Source organism: Pseudopipra pipra, chromosome 28 (assembly GCF_036250125.1).
Source record: "Pseudopipra pipra isolate bDixPip1 chromosome 28, bDixPip1.hap1, whole genome shotgun sequence".
Classification (NCBI taxonomy): domain Eukaryota; kingdom Metazoa; phylum Chordata; class Aves; order Passeriformes; family Pipridae; genus Pseudopipra; species Pseudopipra pipra.
The window spans coordinates 3,497,365-3,514,476 of record NC_087576.1 but is presented as its reverse complement, the minus strand read 5'-3'; positions in this window follow the sequence as shown (position 1 = coordinate 3,514,476).

The window sequence follows — 17,112 nt, the reverse complement described above, 5'->3', positions numbered from 1 at the left end:
AGAATGGCAGAGTCAGCCAGGCTGGTAAAGACCTCTGGGATCATCGAGTCCAACCTGTGACCCAACCCCACCTTGTCCCCCCCACCATGGCACTGATGCCACATCCAGGCTCTGCTCAAACCCCTCCAGGGACGGGGACTCCCCCCCTCCCTGGGCAGCCCATTCCAAGGGCTGATCCCTCTCTCTGGGAAGAACTTCTTCCCCAGGGCCAACCTAAACCTGCCCTGGGGCAGCTCCAGGCTGTGCCCTCTTGTCCCACTGCTGGTTCCTGGGGGCAGAGCCCGACCCCCCCCGGCTCCCCCCTCCTGGCAGGGAGTTGCAGAGAGTGAGAAGGTCTCCCCTGAGCCTCCTCCTGTCCAGGCTGAGCCCCCCCAGCTCCCTCAGCCTCTCCTCCCAGCACTTGTGCTCCACACCCTTCCCCAGCCTCGTTGCCCTTCTCTGCCCCTGCTCCAGCCCCTCCACATCCTTCCCAAGCTGAGGGCCCAGAGCTGGGCACAGCACTCCAGGGGTGGCCTCCCCAGTGCCCAGGGCAGGGGCACAATCCCTGCCCTGCTCCTGCTGCCACACTATTCCTGAGCCAGGCCAGGCTCCATTGGCCTCTTGCCCCCCTGGGCCCCCCTGGCTCCTGTTCAGCTGCTGTCAGTCAGTCCCCCCAGGGCCCTTTCTGTCCCCCCACTCTGGCCCAGCCCGTGGGGCTGCCGGGGGTTGTTGTGGCCAAAGGGCAGGACCCGGCCCTTGGCCCTGGGGAACCTCAGCCCGTTGGATCCTTCCCATGGATCCAGCCTGGCCAGGGCCCTCTGCAAAGGTTTCAGTGTGTGGACGGTGATGTGGAGAAGCCCTTAACTGTCACTCCAAACCCTTCCTTGGATTCTGACGCTTGGGTGAGGAACATGGGAAAACAGAAGGTTGCACAGGAAGCCTGGAATCCACGGCCTGGATTTCAGCTCTGCCAAGTGCTTGGTGTTTATGGAATTTGGTGTTTGCTCAGAGCATTGGGAGTTCTAAATTGCCACAATCCCAAATGCTGAGTTAGAAACTGAAATTTCTACTCATTGCATCAAAATATTACTTTTTTTTTTCATAGTCTTGGCCTCTTTACCCCTCTAGGACAAGGGGAAACAGCCTCAGGTGGCACCAGGGGAGGTTCAGGTTGGATATTAAGGAAAACTTCCTCACTGAAAGGGTGGCTAAACATTGGAACAGACTCCCCAGGGCAGCGGTGGAGTCGCCATCCCTGGAAATGTCCAAAAATTTAGTGGATGTGGCACTTGGCAGTAATAGTTTTGTTGACATGGTGGGATTTGGTCAAAGGTTGGACTTAATGACCTTGGAGGGCTTTCTAACCTTAATGATTCCATGATTCTATGAGATCGTTCTCCTGCTATAAATCAGGGCAATATATTTATTTTTCTCCTGTCTCTGTGTATTACCTACATTTAAATTTTGGGTTCCTCAGAAGTCTGTCATTTATTGCCACGTGTCCAGTCCCTTGCCACATTTACAGTCCACCATGGGCTTGGATTTCAGATAGGTCCTCTCTGAGGTTCTTTAATGTAATTAGCAATGGTCACTCTGATTTAAGTCATAAAATATGTGTAATACTCTGCCCATGTAAGGCCTAATGTATCACAGAGCTTGTGCAGTGAGGAGAAGGCTGGAAATACCAAATATTATTTATTACTTCTGTATTGAAAACGTGGATAATAACTGGAGATTGTGGTTCCAATTTACAGGATTTGTACATGAACTCAAATTCCCCCAGAGATAACTTGACCTCAATTTCCATTTATTGACAGTGTGTCTGCCTGGCTCGCCCTCCCAAGGCATTGTGGTGTGAAATGGGAGCTTAAATTAAAGAAAGAACCAAAATTAATGATTCTTTCTGTTCCCTGTACCTGGCTTATGACTGAACTGGAAGGATGCTTTGTATTAGAATGAGGATTATCCAAAAGAAGTGTCTCTTCCAGCTCCGTGCTCCTTCCTTTCAGTGTGTTTGTCAGTACAGACACGGCACGTTAGGATAAGATTTTATTCCTCCTAAATTTGTACCTGTGGTTTTCCACCTAGAGCTCCAGGATCTAAACCAGCCAGGATACATTGGGACATGGGGCAGGAAACACAAGCTGGGCTTTCCTTCCTTCCTTCCAGCCCGTGGGGGTAATTCCAGCGTCACCCCTGTGCTCAGGAGGAGATCTGAGCTGGGTTTGCTCTGCTGGTGGGAGTCTCTGAAGGTGGTTTATGAGGTGAAGCCATTCCAAACTCCCTGAGTAGGGAACTGGGGCCGTGGGTTCTTGTGGTGGTGTAGAAGAGGAGAGATGGAACCTGACCTTCCTGGGAGGACACAGGCTCAGAGAAGATTCCCAGCTGGAAGGGAACCACAGGGATCACGTGCAGAGCTCAGTGCTGCTGTCTGGGCTCAGGGACAGCAGTGCCAGGATTTCTGGGTGCAGTGTCAGGATTTCTGTGTTCCTTTCAGCCATAAAAGCTGAGTGAAAGCTCTCAGTACCTTTGCAGTCAGTCTGAAATCAGTTCATGGCTTTGGTCCTGCCATATTCCCTCATATTTTCCCAATTAAAACCCGGTGTCAATCCTCTGCAGTCAGACAACACAGCAAATACATTGCACAGGCAGGCACATCAAATAATTAAATGGCAATTAAATCAAGAGCAGGCTCACAGGAGAAGTGTTGGGTTTGTAACAGGACTCCTGAGTTGTGTGGCTGTGCAGGAGACAAAAATTGAAGCCTCTGACACTTGTGATTCCTGTAATTTGTGATTTTAGTTTCTCGGAAATCTATTAGTCAAATTTGGAGGTCGATGTGTTCTCCTGGAACAGGACAGGTGAGTTTTAGAGAGCAGCCAGCAATCAGGAGTGACAAAGGCATTGTAGTCATCTCTGCCTTAATGGAAATGCCACTTCACACGTGGTGGGTTTTAAGCAGCCTGAAGACAGTCACTGGCAAAGGTGTCATTATCTCCAGCACGACAGTCCAAAAATACCCTAACAAAGTACTTTCTTTTTCAAAAAAAGAGCCATTTCCCACAGAACACTTTAGTCTTGTGCTTCTGCCATTGTAGTGTGACAATGAGTGCAGCTGCTTTGTCCCATCCTGGGGTTCTGTGTCCTGGGAATGTGCTGAGAGCAGGAGCCCAGTGGCAAGCTCAGTGTTTCGTTGTGCTCAGGTAACTCCACACATCCATCTGCAGGGGAACTGCTGTGCACGGGCCTGGATCGGGGAGAGCTGCACCATGAATTACTTTGCATCTGTTCTTGCTGCTAATCCTATTACCAGCAACAGGATTAGTTCATAAACAAAGAGCTGGGCTCGTCTGCTCTATACGAAAATTGAACAGGGCTTACATGAAAAACCTCTTACTCTGAGCACCAAAGCTCCCAACTGCTGCAATTCACTGGGCTGATAGATCTGTGTGATTTCTGAAAAAAAAATAGGTAAAAATGTAGGAATCATCTTCTCTTAGAAGGTTTTGAGGGTTATACATTGTTCAAGTAGTGCCATGATGTATTTCAAAATAAAATGATTCAACTTGGGGGGTGGGGAGCACAATAACATGAGCCATTATTAACGAGTCTTTCTGAACTGGGGGGACTGTCCTGGGTGTCCCTGCCTTGCTGTGTGCACAGATGTGTTGGAAGGAACCTGATTTCCTTGTGAATCATCCGTAAATGGCTTTAACGATGCTCAATTATCGCTGGAGATTCGAGGTGCTCCAGGTGATCTCACTGCCCTGTAATTCCCGGGCACTGCTGCTAAATCTCATTTGCATCCGGTAATCGGATGGAAACACTGAACTTCCTTTAGCTTTCCATCCTCCTCTTTCTTTGTTCCAGGCTCGTGTTTGGAGGGAACAGAGGCAGGAGCAGGGAGAACACATGTGAGCTCTTCGAGTCAGGAGCTGAAGGGGAGCAGAGACACGTCGTTGCTTTCACAATGATTTCTGCAAAGCCACGCTGGCAGATCCTCCCTGTAGAGCCACAGCATATGCCAACAAAACTTTCTGTGCTGGCACTGCTCCCCGAATTGCTCAGATGATGTGAGCTGAGTTGACAAAAGCAGGATTTTCTCAGTGGTGCTACATCTCTTGGATTCAATATTTCAGGACCAGACAATGTATTTCTTTTCCCCCTGCTCGCCTCCTTCCTCGCTGCTCTTCCTCTCTTTCCCTCGTGTCTTTCCTCATCATTTTCTCCACTCAGGAGAAGAAAGAACAGACAAACCACCCCCAAACCCTCCCTGTGCACCAACACTGGCATTATGACCTGAATCACTGATTTCAACTCTGCGTAGAGGGCACTGAAATATGGGATCATTTTCTGTGGCTTCTCTGGCCCTCGCTGCTTCCACATCTGATACAGATATTTTCCAGGTGGGGATCTTTGCTTTCCAGGAGAGAGAGACCTCACCCAAGGAGAGCCAGTGATGTCACCTGACCTTTCCAGCCCTGGGCTTCGCAGTGTGTCCGACTCGGCCAGGCAGGGCTGGGGAAGGGACAAAGGAAGAGCAGATGGATTTATGGCAGGAGCTGGGTGGCAGATGGTGCCTGCAGACAGTTCCTGACATGTCCCCGGCCCTAATGGGTGTGGGTTTCCCCTTTTAGCAGCACTGAGAGTGCACTGATATTTGATATTTGTGTGTGTGCATGAGAAAGATGGGTTGACAGATAAGGGATTGTATCAGCAGCAGAAGAAACTCAGCACCTCTGATATTTAGTTTGAGTACTTTAGAGTTCACCTCTGTTTGTGAGGAAGTGACACCAGCAGGAACCTTTTCACACCATTTGATCAGATCTGTGAGTCCTCGAGCCACCGTTTTTCTGAGACAGTTCATCTTCAGCGTATGGGGTTGATTTCATCTGATAAGAATTGCCACTTCTCCATCCCAAATAAAGCCAGAGCATTCTGGCTGTACCTGTACAGCTGGAAACAAATTGACAATTTTTAGTGTGCATTAGTTGCATCCATTTTCAAAAGGGGTTTGGGACAGGCTTAACCAAAACCCAAAGCATTCTTAGCATTAAGCTCATGAGCAGGCTTAGGGCTCCAGCTTGTCTCTAAGCAGTGTATTTAGTGCACTTGTCTTCCAGAGGCCTCAGAGAGAGTCCCCAGAAGAGGTGAGAGCAGCTTTGAGGGAGAGATGATTGTGGTGATTTGTTGTCTCTCAATGAACCCATCTCAGCAATTCCCAGCAGCCAGTTTTCCCCTAAAACCAGAGCTTGAGCTGCCCCAACCCCTCCCACAAGCTGCAAATCTGCCATCTGAGATCTTCCCTTTGGAGTGATTTGTACTTGCCTGACTTAGCAGATGTAGACCTACGTGGTGACATCCTCAATCCCAGACTAAATCCTGGCTTTGCCTAATCATTCTTTACTGGGCTGCTTTCAATCTCTCCTTTCTGCATCTCTTGAATTTTTCATTGCCTGTAAAGAAGGATTGTCTTCTGGAGTCAAAGGAGAAAGATGAATTAAAAATGAGCAAATGGGTTATAATAGGTCAAGTTACTGCTTTGGGGGTTTTGTTTGTACAGAAATGTGGGTATGTGAAATACAGCAAAGAAATTTGGCTGGAGACAGACTGGAGAAACCCCCTGTATCCAAAAATCTCCAAACCCAAGTGTTGCACAGAGACGAGGTGGGACCTGCCTGTGTGAAATGTCTGGGGTAAAATGTTGTCTTAACTGAAAATCAGGGCAGAATGTTGCTCAGGATGAAATCATCATTCCCGATCTAAGAGATAAAAGAGGTGAAATGTTTCTATTTGGCCATTTGGTGCCTCTCAGTTACTCTCAGTCAGTGGCACTGCTGCCACAGCTTGAGACCTTGTGCCACAGTGATGCTCCTCCTGTTGCAAGATTAGTTTTTTCCTAGTGTCAAAGCAGTCTTATTTTGAGAAATCCCAAGAGATGAAGGGATTGGAGGATCCTTGCAAAGAGTCAAACTTCTGGAGAAGGTGGTGTGAGATGCAGTGGGAAAGCTGGGCACTTTGTATTCTCTAAAAGCAGATTGGAGAGGGAGCAAAGAGTTGGCTGAGAGGCAAAAGGTATATTGAGGCAAAAAGTATTAAGTGATGCAGTTCCAGTGGTACTGAAATCTGAATGGTATTAAATCAAACCCCCTTTGATCTGACACACCAGTGGAATTTGGAACTGAGGCAACTGGAGTTGCAGGAAAAATCAGTGTCTGGCCAAGGAGGAGCTCAAGGACTCCCAGACCTGGGTTTTGCAGGTCCTACCTGGTGTGCTGAGAAGGTAATTTTTGGGCACAGTCACATCACTGAATTTCAGACCCCCTCACCTGGAAGTGGGAAGATCCCTCTGTGATTCCCAGCCTCTGAGAGTGAGCTTTGGATCTCCTCTGGAGCAGCAGCCCATGTTCCTCTTCACTGACTTAGACTTGCTGCCAAATTTAGGCACCTCAGGTCAGGGTTTGTGACTCCCCTTCCACTGCCACTCCTGGGTTTGTACTTGGATAATGGAGATGATGATGCTGGACTTGTTTATGAAAAGAGCTGAAATTCACAATTTGGAATGTTTCTATATATGAATGAGATGCAATTAATTTCTTTCTGTCATTACATGCAAAATTCTGCAACAGATGGACCAGTATCATTTGGCAAATAATTCATCTGACATTCCCTCATCAATCATTAAACAATTGGTCCATTTCTTCATTGTGGAGTCAGCTTGAAATCCTGTTTTGTTCCATTTTCACAGCATTCCAAAGGGATTCCTCTGGGTCCATTGAAATCAGGGAGGGGACTGACTGACCTGGGGGGGGCCTGGGAGAAATGTGGGGGTGCACTGACCTCCTGTCCATCACCAGGGAATCCCAGAGTGGGTGGAAGGGACTTTAAAGCTCATCCAGTGCCACCCCCTGCCATGGGCAGGACACCTTCCACTAGCCCAGGTTGCTCCAACCTGGCCTTGGACACTTCCAGGGATCCAGGGGCAGCCACAGCTTCTCTGGGCAGCCTGTGCCAGGGCCTCCCCACCCTCACAGGGAGGAATTCCTTCCCAGTATCCCATCTATCCCTGCCCTCTGGCAGTGGAAGCCCCTTGTCCTGTCACTCCAGGTCCTTGTAAACAGTCTCCATTTTTCCTGTCAGCTCCTTCAGGTCCTGGAAGGCCACAATTAGGTCTCCCTGGATCCTTCTCTTCTCCAGGCTGAACAATCCCAGCTCTCCAGCCTTTCCTCCCAGCAGAGCTGCTCCAGCCCTCTGATCATCCTGGTGCCTCCTCTGGACTCTCTCCAGCAGCTCCATGTCCTCCCTGTGCTGGGACCCAGAGCTGGAGGCAGCTCTGCTGGGGGGGCTCAGAGGGGCAGAATCCCCTCCCTGACATTGTGGAGAAGTTTAATGACATTCCATGATTTTCTTGATGTCCCAGCTACCTGATATTATTGACACCCCACTGCCCCAAGGCAGTGATTTTGTTCTGTGTGAGCAAGGTTTGACAGAACCTGAGTGAATCCTCTGGCTCATTAAACAGCAGCAACCGATAAATCTCTTTTTTAATAGTCTCCTGAATTTTTAAATCTTGGAGTTGCTAATGCCCATACTGTAGGTGTATGGAAATGGATATTTCAAATCAGGGGCCTAACTTTAAGAAGGGTGATTTGGATAAATGATTTCACTTTTCTTCCACCTTTTAATTAAAACTACCGTGGCATGGGCTGAGTATTTCAACAGATTCCTTTAATAAATGGCATTAGGTGCTATTAACTTCCAGGGGATTACTCCAGGTTAACTCTCTCCTTTCTAGGATTTCCTCAAGTCTTTGCCATAATGAAACAGCAGCTTTCTTTGCCTTCTCCCCCTGTCTTTATTGCATCAGTATGCATTGCAAAACCAGGGGCTTGTACATCCTAAGAGAAGATAATGAGAGCAATATTAATTCCACTACAGCTGCTACAGGCATGTAAATGAACCTTTCATGTGGCCAGCCAAGCTCTGAGCCTCTCTGAGAAGAGCCAGGCCGAGCAGCAGAGCAGCTGGGGGGTGGCAGAGGTGAGGGGGAGAGGGGAGGCCAGGCTAGAAAGGGCTGCAATCCAAACATCCTGAATTACCATTTCCCACCCAGTCGATGCTGCTCTTATCCATGGCATTAATTAGTGGGTTTCTCCTGTTCCCCCACTGGCTGGGATTGGGCTGTTAGCACAGAAATGGACACTCTGGGAAGCCCCTCACACTTGTTACCAGGTTGGCTCCAGTCTGTGCTTGGGCCAGGTCTGCCAGGCTGTGCCCACTTCGGGCTGAGAGCTCTGCAGAGGGAGGAGGGCAGTGCATGGGCTAATTAGTTCTGCCTCTCAGCAAAGCTAATTAATCTCGACACACTCTTGAGCTGATGTGACTCTGCTGCTTGGATTTCTGGCAGGAACTAGTTTGTGGCTGATGTGACCCAAGAGAAGGGTCTCTGCTGGTTGGGGGTTTCTTTTGCACATGCAGAAGAAAGAAAAGTAAAAGTAAGAAAACTTGGGGTGGGATGGGAGGACAGTATTGATCCTCAGCCACGTACTGCCTCTTGTAATGTGTTTTTATTTTACCAACACACAGAGGCTTCCCAGAACTCCAGAAAGGCAAGGATTCCTTTTTAACTCAGGTTTCACCTGTGTAACAGTGCAGTGAGGAGTTGTCTGGGGTTCTGACAACAGGAGGGTGAATAACTCTGTGCTACTGGGAAGGGCAAACCCCATTCCATCCATCCACCCATCCCTGCTCTTCCCACTGCTCAAACACTGTCCCTGCCCCCCTCCAGGGCAGCTCTCCCCATGTGGGAACAGGCTCAGAGTGGCTGCACTGGGCTTTACCCACATGGGGAAGGGAAGCAGGTTTGAAATGCTTTTGCTGAGTAAGGCCCAGATCAAAGCAGAACCTCTGGACAAACATCTGAGTTCCCTGAACTCAAGGGCTCCACTGTTACAGGTTTGGAACCTCCAGGGAGGCAGCTGATGTGTGGGGAGGCAATGCCAGCCTGGGCTGGTCCTTCACCTCTGGGAGGTGGCTCAGGGCTCCTGTTTTGGCAGGACCAAGGAGAGGAATTTTGGGATGTTTTTATTCTCGAGTAAAATCCCATTTGAAATCCATCCATCCCTGGTTTATACAGTTAAGCCAGAAATAAGCAAGGAATCCAGAGGAGCTGTGGCTGCCCCTGGACCCCTGGAAGTGTCCAAGGGCAGGTTGGAGCAACCTGGGCTGGTGGAAGGTGTCCCTGCCCATGGCAGGGGTGGCACTGGATGAGCTCTAAAGTCCCTTCCAACCCAAACCATTCCATGATTCCAGGATGGCAGATGTCCCTCATCTTTGGTGAAGCTGGAATGCTTGTGCCTGTTCTCTTCAGCTCTTGTAGCCATTGGGATGATTGACCTGTTGGATGAGCTCTGCTTGTTTTGGATCCTTCAGGAAAGGGTGCATTTAATGGAAGAGTTCCATGGGGGGATGCAAGGCACGGCCTTGGAGTGTGGGAGGACTGAGCTGACACTGAATTTGAAAGTTCAAAGGAGATTCTCCACGTTATTGCTAGAATATAAAAGAGATGAAGCAAATTTTGCCAAAATAATTGTGGCACAAATTGGAGGTAATACAGAGGAAAAAGTGAGTCCTTGGAAGAGTTTCTGCTGCCTGGAGAGCACAGTGCAGGGCAGAGACCAGAGCAGCTCCTGGGGAGCTGTTGGAGTGGGTGCTGAGAGGATGGGAACAAAGACAAGGTTCTATATTTGATTTTATTAAAACCCCACCAAACCCATCACAGTTGGGAGGGGCAAGTCCAGCCTCTCAGGTGAAGGAACATGTTACCAGGAGGGATTTCCTTCTGCATTGCAGGCTCTGGGGGATCTGTAATTACATTTAAATAATAGACTAGAGCAGCCTTTTCAGAAGTGTTTCACTCTCGGTAAATGGAAATAAAATAGAAATAGAAACCTTAATAACTGTGAGAAAACATTATTTACTTCCTAGCTTTTATTCACTGTGGAAGAGCCTATTCCTGGATTCTGGAGTGGCTCTGGATTTAGCTCCCTGAAGAACACACACTCAGGGAGAAGGAGAAGGGAGAAGGGTCGTGCCAAACATTCCTCACCCTGGGACTGTGTTTCCCTAAATTCCAGGACTTGAGGGATGCAGCAGTGACAGAGGGCAGGAAGATCCAGAGTGTCCTGGGCCTTTTCCTGGGAACATCCCTCGGGGTTCTCTGCCCCAGCCCTGCTTTCCAGTTTGGGTGCCAGCTCAGCATAAATCAAACACTGCCAGGTTTTAACACAAAAACCTCTTCCCAGCAGGAGGAAAGGTGAGAACAGACTTGTCAGGACGGAGCCAGAAATAGAACCCAAATTTCCAGGTCCACCCCCGCTGTCTGCTGGGTGATTTCACGTTGCTGTGTGTTTTCCCAGCATTATTTCCTGGTTCTTTTCCCCATGTTTTGGCATTCTTGGGGCAGTCATGATCACAACTGAATATTGACTCACACATTTAGGGATCACATCATTTCCTACTGGGGATTCTTGGGGATTTTTCCCCTCAAGACACTTGTTGCTGAGAAGAATCTTGGATCACTCTCATGCCACACGAGAATTTAACCCCAAATGATGAGCTCTAGAGCTGGACAAACAGCTGCAAGGATGGGATGTCCTACAATCTAACTGTCCTTAGGCAGCATGTACTTCTGTAGAACGGAGGAGTTCTGAAGATAAATAAGAAAATGCTTTAATTTATTGAGTTAGAATAAAAAGTGTGTTTTTCCTGACATATTTTACAACAGGATGACAATTTTTTTACGTGTTAAAACACCTTTCAGACATTTTGTGCAGATTATCTAAAAGGCCTAAGTCAAGATAACCCCTCACAACTTGCCCTGGTCTTATAAAGCAGAAACTAGGATTAAAAAAAAAGACTTAAAAAATGAATAATTGGCCTCTTGAGTATAAAAACAGTGTCTGTTTCTAAAGGACATTTGCTTGGGTTAAAATCAACCTTTCTGCTAAGCAAAACCCAGCTATTTCTGTGGCACTAGAGAAGTAATTGCCAAAGTTATTTGTGTCACAATAACTTATTAATCTGGAAGGCTGAAGCCCACACCCAGGGGTCATGGATGACCCGGTAATGAGTCCATCAAGTATTCCCATAAATAATTAAACCAAGATACATTACTTGAGAACTTTTATCTTTCCCCTTTCCTGGGGCACCTCTCGGGTCCTCTGCTATGTGTGTCATTTGTATTTTGGGTGGATTACCCCCAGGAAAGGTGCACTTTCATCCTCTCAGACAAATCCCAGCAGGGCTGTGCCTGAGGGGGTCCCTGAGAGCCCCCAGTGCCCTGCCCCAGGCAGGGGCAGCTCCAGGGCACGGTGCCCAGGACTGTGTCCTCCTGAAATGAAGGCTCCCCAGCCTCTCTGGGCAGCCCTTGCAGTGGCTGAGCTCCCTCTCAGGTAAAGGTTTTTTTTTTTTACATTTCAGTGCCATTTCCCGGGTTTCAGTGTGTGCCCATCGCTTCCTGTGCTGGCTCTGGGCAGCTCTGGCATCTTTGCTGCTTCCCAGCAGGTCTTTGGATAAGATTCTCCAGATCCTTTTCTTCCTGAGGCCAAACAGTCCCACCTCTCCTTGCCTGAGGTGCCTCTGATTTGATCTCATTTTCTTTTCACATTTCCAGTTTCAAGCAGGGACCAAAAATTAAAATTGATGTGGTTTGCAGCTAAAACTTGAACAAGGAGGAACTTGTTTCCCCCCCCTCAGCCCTCCCTGGGAATGCAAAGCTGTCACAAAAAAATCCATGGAAGCCACAGGAATTGGGAATTGTGTATGCTGGCAATGGAGGAGGTTTGGTATACATGGAAAAGGGAATGATTTGGGTTTGTAGATCCCTTATGAGGTTGCCATGGCAGGGTGAGAAGCAGCTGATCCAACCCCCCAGGATTCAGTGCCTCGTGTTAACAGAGATGATGCTCGTCATGTTTACCTGAAAGGGATAATTAATCTGAAGTTAATTGAGTAATTCTCTATTTAATCAGTTATAACAGAGAATTCAATTGACTCCCTGAACCAATCAATTTTTCTCTCTCTCCTGTTGTTTTGGGTCTTTCCTGGTGGTTTTGAAGTGTTGTCCAAACCCACTTTGGCTCCGCCTGCAGCAGATCCAGCAGCTCCCTTCTCTCCCCCTGGGAGAGGAGAACACTTACAATTCCAACACAGTTCCCAAGGGCTTTGTCAGTCCATCCCTTCTCAACACTGGGATTAAAAACAAGGTGTTGGAAAAGTCCAGCAAATCTCTTTTCACCCCCATTTGACATGCTTGGTTCCCAAACAATTGCAATTGATTTTGGTTGCTCTTGCAAACCCCCGAATTATCCCCTCACCAGCTCAGCTCCCAGCCAGCCTTGGGCTCCCTGGGCTGGCTTTTCAAGGGACAAAATGCTGACATTGCCAGGAAAATAAGAAAAGGGAGAGGCAAATAAAAGGTGGGGGTCTCCCTGCTTGGCAGGGTGTGCATCCACTTCAACTAATTGTCACCCTTAGAGCTTCTTAGGTGCTTTGCAAGGAGGGAGGGAAATTTCAGAATTCAAAAAATGACCTCTGAGTTTGCTTTTGCTGGTGCTTTCTGCTCAGTGGCTGTGCCAGGGGTTAGTGGTGCCAGGCCCTCAGACTGGGGCACCTCTTGCCCAAAAGGACACACAGAATATGAAAGGAGATGGGAATTTTCAACTCCAGGACATTTCTGTACAAGCCAGGCTTGGTGGCTGAGTCCTGGAGATGAGATTGTACAGACAGTTACCCCCCACTTTTGGATGACAGAGCATTTCCTCTGCCCCCCATGTAGATAACAGGGGTGGGCATTGCTGGCACTCCCTTTTCTGCCTAAAGTGTTTTAATTTTTAAATGACTTTATCCCCATTTTCCTGTACTCTTATATTTTTATATGGTTTGGATTTCTACTATTTGGTGATTTAACAGCTACTTTGGATAATTTACCTTTCTTTACTCTTTTGTCCTGCAATGTCTGTCTCTGCAGGTCCATTTTATATATAATTCCTTAAAAGCCATATGAAACACCTTAGCCTGGAACCAAATTGTCCAACCTGCAGCTCCTCACAGGGAACACGAGGCTCATTCTTGAAAGGGGGATGAACCCCAATCCCTTGCCGTGGGGAGGGATCAGGAACAGCATCTGGAGGGAAAATCCCCCCCAGTGCCCCCCTCCCAGCAGCTGGGGGTGGTTTAACTGTGCTGAGAAGGAGCTGCTCTGAGCGTCTCTGCCATCCCAGGGGTTCAGCTGCTCACGTCAAGAGCAATCCTGGCTCCTACAAGAGGCTTCTTGGATGGCTCTGAGGAAGAAAGGCTTGATTTGGGGTGGGCTGAGTGCCCTCGAGTCGAGGGGTGGGAAGGATGCTCAGCCCCTGGGGAGGGAGTGTGCTGGTTTAAAGGTAAACCTGCAGGGGAAATGAACTCAGCTCAAAGGAGAGATTATAAATCAGAACAACAATTTAATAAAATAATACAATAAATACGATTATACAGACAAACAGTTGGGTTTAACCCCCAAAACCCAAATGTATAACCCAGCACCCTGGGGCATGAACAGGGTGGTGTTTGTTGGGCCCCCTGAGTCCAAAGGAAAAGGAGAGGGAAAAACCTGTTGGTGAGAGTGGTGGTGCAGTCTGGGCAAGAGTGGTGGTGCAGTCTGGTTGAGAGTGGTGATCTGCAGTCTTCCTCTGAATCCCACCAGTGGTTAAAATGTCCCAAGACTCCAAGATTATCTCTCCTCCAGTTCAGGCAGGAATGCCCAGCACCTCCCTCAGGATGGGGAGCTCCACACTGGGTGTGAGCACAGGAGCACCCTCCTATCTCCCAGTTCCACACTGGGGGTGAGCACAGGAGCACCCTCCTGTCTCCCAGTTCCACACTGGTGTGAGCACAGGAGCACCCTCCTATCTCCCAGTTCCACACTGGGGGTGAGCACAGGAGCACCCTCCTGTCTCCCAGTTCCACACTGGGGGTGAGCACAGGAGCACCCTCCTGTCTCCCAGGCCTCTGAACACCCAGTTTACAGCCTGAGGGGCCAGGGCTGCTCTGGGCAGAGGGTGGAAATGGTTCATTGATAAGAGTTTCTGGAAATGGCATGGAAGGCTCTGGAATACCCAGTTTTGGGTTACACCCACACAGTGATGAACTGGCCCCAGCTGTTCTAACCAGGACAGGGAGCTCTGGGCGAGGCTTTGACCTCCCTGGTGATAACTGGGGTGATGAGAAGCAGTGAGGTAGGATTTCCTCGGGGTGCACTTGGCATTTCCTTCACCTTTCCTGCCTCCTGGGGGAACCTTCTCAGCTTTTTTTCCTGTCCCTCTTCTGGGGAGTTGAGAATCAATCATATCTCTGCCCTCTTGGTCGTCTGGGTGCTCAGCCTGCTGAGGAGATTGGGAGCTTCCCATGAAGAGGGGCTGAAGGAGTAGGGTGACAAGGGGGAAAATTTAAAAAGCCTTTCTGAGCTCCTGAACAAATGGAAACCATAGAGAGGGTTAATGAATATGGTTGTAGATGTCAGATGGATAAACACAGATCTAAAAATTCCTGGTTTGGGGGTACTTCCTGCTTTGAATACACTTGCAGAGAGATCCAATTAAATATCAAATTAAAATCAGCTGGAATCTTTCCCTTAAATGAGAATTAGCTGCTGCCAGTATCTGAAGAGTTTGTTTGCTGTTCATTCACCCATCTGGTCATTCAGAGTTCTGGAAGAATGAAACTTGGAGTGCTGAGACTTTTTTTTCTGTTTCAGGTTCCAGTTGTGGGTCCTTCCCATTTGAAAACCTTTTCCTTTCGTGTGAGAGCAGCTGCTGAGGACCTTCAGTCCTGATTTACAGAGTTCTTTGCTTGCTGAACATGCTGCCTGGTGCCTGATAGAACTGAACACTAAGGTTTGTACCTAATTCCAGGTACTTCATTCCCTGGTGCTGGAAGGGAATTCCTGACCTCTGACATCCTGTTCAAAGCAGTTCAGGTTACTTGGTTACTTCAGCCTGGGTTTGGATATTTCCAAAGACAAATATTCCACAATCTCTCTAAGCTGTGATGAAAACATCTTCCCTTCTCTGGAGTTGTCCTTTCCTGGGCTATGGTTGTGTTTGTCTCTTGCTCTGTTGCTGTGTCCCAGTTTGTTCTGGGGCTCAGGGTTAGTTTGGCTTTTACCCTCCAGTATTTAATGTAGTCCAGGATTAGGGAATTCAGTGGATTTCCCGCAAGGAATTTTTCGTTTGGCCACAACTGGAGAGCTTGGCTGGACTACAGGGAATGTGGTCATGGGTGGAACCTGAATGGGCTCAAAGTGTGGTGCAGATTTGTTGGGAGGCTGTGGGCATGTCATCCTTTGAGGTTTCTGTTCTTCCCGTGCCCCTCGGGGACAGTCCTGTCCCCTCTGCATCTTTGTTTGGCTCCCAAGTTCACTGTTCACTGTCTGTGTGACTGGAGGAACAGCTGATGGCACATCCTGCCCTGGAATCACAACACTTTCCCAGGCAGGAACCCAGAGAGGGCTTTGTTGTACTGCGGTTTTAATGTCGCAGCCAAATGCAGTGGTCATGAATTGTTGACAATTAAACACTTAGCACACGAAGAGCTGGAGATAAGAACTTGGATGTGTGCATTTCCTTCAATAATTCACAGGACATTAGAGCCTCAATGTCAGGAGTTGTACCCTGCACAGGATGACAGGGTATTAATGAAGCTGCTCCAGCCATTACACTCCAATTGCTAATTTATTCATCGTTTACTGGCAGTGGGGAGAGAGGGGGGAAAGGAAAACCCAAGGTCTGAGTTCAGTAGCCCTTGAAACAAAGATTCATGTGAGCTGTGTCTGCAGCAGTTGATTTCTGAGCTGTGTATCTGTTTCATCCTTGGAGAATGAGACCAAATTAAAAGGAAGCAAGTGAACACAGCCCAGATAAATCGACTCCAAGTAGGGCTTATCACCAAATCATTCCACTGGAGCTGAATGTTAACAAAGGGAGGCAGTCATGTGTTCAGGATAAGAGGGTGAAACATGTTCTCATTTCCCTAAAAACCCACCCTGAGTCTGCAGTGTTTAATCCTGGGATTTGGGTTGTTCCTGCTGGCTGGTTCATGTGTCTCTGTATCAAAGACTGTCATCCCTGCAAAAGTGCTCCTTGGGAGTTAAAATGTGATACAGATATGCCAAACCCCCATCCCTGGCCATGCTCTGTGAGCAGAGGAGCAAGACATGGTCCTTTCCTGGGTATTTTCAGTGTATACCTGAAAAGTTTTACCGGTGAGGGAAATGTGGGTGAAGGACACGGTTGTTCCAATCAGTTCCTGGTGCCAGTGCAGCTCTTACAGAGTGGCCCCATCATCAGAGAGGCTGGTGTCACCCTTACAGGGGTGTGACAACCCTTCAGAGCAGAAAAACCCAGGAGGTTTGGATGTCTTTGTGGGTCAGTAACTGCAGAAGCAGATTTTGGATGGATTTGGCTCCCAGTCACTCACAGATGGAAGAGCTGAGAACTGAAGTGTGTGTGTGCACTCACCTCCCTGTCTGTCAGCAGAGAATCCCACAGTGGTTTGGGATGGAAGGGACCCTGGAGATCATCCAGTGCCACCCTCTGCCATGGGCAGGGACACCTCCCACTAGCCCAGGTTGCTTCAACCTGGCCTTGGGAGTTACCAAGGACAGGGCAGCCACAGCTTCTCTGGGAATTCCATCCCAGCCCCTCCCCACCCTCCCAGGGAGGAATTCCTTTCCCATATCTCACCTAAATTTCTCCTCTCTTCATTCGTACCCATTCCCCCTTGTCCCCTGACCCCAGTTCCTGATGAACAGTCCCTCTTCAACTTTCCAGGAGGCCCCTTCAGGCACTGGAAGGTGCTGAGAGGTCTCCACACAACCTTCCCTTCTCCAGCCCCAACTTTCCCAGCCTGTCTCCAGAGGGGAGATGCTTCAGTGCCCTTGTCAGCTTTGTGGCCTCCTCTGAACTTGCTCCAACATTTCCATGTCCTTCTTGTGTTCCTGTGTCCTCAGCCTGCCAGGCCCACTCTGGTGCTCCATGTGCCAGGGAACTTCTAAAACAGCCAGGGGAGGCAGGGCCCAGCTCCCCTTGTGTTCTG